Here is a 2,426-nt window from a genome sequence, read left to right as displayed (position 1 = left end):
TCATTTATGTTTTTGTCTCTCTCTCCCTCTCCCTTCCTCTCTGAAATCAATGACAATATATTTTTTAAAAAATAAATAAAAGGGAACAACTTTAGCCCTGGCTGATGTTGCTCTGTGGTTAGAGTGTCGGCCTGAGCACCAAAGGGTCTTGGGTTCAATTTCCAGTCAAGGGCACATACCTGAGTTGCAGGTTCTACACTCAGGGTGATTGCAGGAGGCAATTGATCTCTCTCTCTCTCTCTCTCTCTCTCTCTCTCTGTCTCCCCCTCCCTCCCTCTTTTTGACTCTCTAAAAATCAATGGAAAAATATCCTCAGGTAAGATTTAACTAGAAAATAAATAAATAAAAGGGAACATTTTAATATTCTATTATTAGAATATATTGAGTATTTAATCCTTACTCATTAGGTGTTTTTATCAACCAATGTTGAATTTCATCAAGAGCTTTTATGACTCTATTGAGATAAGAATCTAATTTTTCTCATTTACATTATTTACATTAAAAACTAACATAACAGACTTTTTTAAAAAATATATTTTATTGATTTTTTCACAGAGAGGAAGGGAGAGGGACAGAGAGCTAGAAACATCGATGAGAGAGAAACATCGATCAGCTGCCTCCTGCACACTCCCCACTGGGGATGTGCCTGCAACCAAGGTACATGCCCCTGACCGGAATTTAACCTGGGGACCCCTGAGTCCGCAGGCTGACGCTCTATCCACTGAGCCAAACCGGTTAGGGCAATATAACAGACTTTTTAATGTTAAATGAGACTTGCATTACTGGAGTAAACCCAAATTATTCAATATATATTAACCTTTGGGTATATTCTCAGTTTGTTTTTGTTGTTTTTTTTTTTTGCTACTACAATACACATAATTTTTATATTCATGTTAATGAATAAGATGGTTCTATAAATTTTCTTTTTCTTTCTGTCGTTGACAGGTTTTGCTAGAATCACTTAGTCTTCTAGAATTATTTTGGGGGGGGGAGATGTTTTCTCTTTTTCTATTTTGTGTTATCTACATTATTTTCTGTAAGATCAAAGGATTTGCTCTTTGAATGTTTGATAAAACTTGCCTACCAGACTATCTGAATCTCGTGTTTTAACTTAGTGAAGGTTTTTAATTACTATTTCAATATATTTTATTTTACAGTTACAGTTTACATTCAATAGTATTTTATATTAATTTCAGGTATACAGCAGAGTGGGTAGACAATCGTATACTCATCAATATTTCTCTGCCCACTGATTTTGAGCTAAACTCTAAGTTGCTTTGGAAAATGGAATGTGAGCAGAAGGAACAGGATGCCAGTTCTTTTACTTCTGCCTCTGAGTGAAAGCTTTAAGAGGCATGTGAATTGCTGGCACAGAAGCAGCACTTTCAGCCACATAATGGGAAGCAGCGGAGCAGAGCCCAGGCCTTTTAAAGCCTCTAGCTGAACTGTGGCTGACCCAGGATTCTGTGTAACATGAGTAAGGAATAATTTTTTACTGGTAGAAGCACTAAGCTTTTGAGCCCATTTGTTACTATAGGAAAGTTGACTGAAACAGATATTGGCACCTTAAAGTGAGGTGCTCCTGTAACAAAAAAAATCAAAGTCTGCATTGACCTTGGGTCCAAGAGACAAATTGTAAAGAAACTGCACTTGGAGGCTAGAAAAATGGTGACCCACAGTATGCATTGACAAAACATTCAGCCAGCTTGCAATAACATAGAAAAGCAGATAATGTACTTAATGAATGAGTAGCTTTGAGGGAAGAGGTTTCAAAACAGAATGTTACTAGTGTAACTTGGTTATTCCCCAACCCTAGAATTGTCAGATGAACTCAGAAAAGAATCCGGCCGCTCTGCAAGCAGGGAAGAAGGAAAAAATGAGAGCAACGGGGAATTGTAGGTGTTGCAGAGTTGGAAATAGAAGTGTTTCTGTTAGTAAAAGATAAATGGAAATGCTTTGAGCAACAAAGGCATCATTTAGGCTCAGATGAAGATACATGCCCAAATAAAAGGCATTGCCATTCACAAACTTTGTTAAAAAATACTGAATGGCCCTAGCTGGTTTGGCTCAGTGGCTAGAGCGTTGGCCTGCAGACTGGAGGGTCCCGGGTTTGATTCCTGTCAAGAGCACATGCTCGGGTTGCAGGCTCGATCCCCAGTAGGGGACCTGCAGGAGGCAGCCGATCAATGATTCTCTCTCATCATTGATGTTTCTATCTTTATCTCCCTCTCCCTTTCTCTCTGAAATCAATAAAAATATATTTTTTAAAAATGCTGAATGCTTAAAGTGACCCCTGGACAATCAGGTTAGTTGCATAAAATGGCTTAGCAAAGAAAGAGATGCCCACAGTCTCTTTAAAGCCTGGTAGCTCAAGTTACCTGTAAGTCTAGAGAGAAAGACATATCTCAAAAGAACACAGGAGGTGG

This window comes from Myotis brandtii, unplaced genomic scaffold, assembly GCF_000412655.1.
Source record: "Myotis brandtii unplaced genomic scaffold, ASM41265v1 scaffold967, whole genome shotgun sequence".
Classification (NCBI taxonomy): Eukaryota; Metazoa; Chordata; class Mammalia; order Chiroptera; family Vespertilionidae; genus Myotis; species Myotis brandtii.
The sequence above is the reverse complement of the archived record's forward strand: the minus strand, read 5'-3'. Positions refer to the sequence as shown.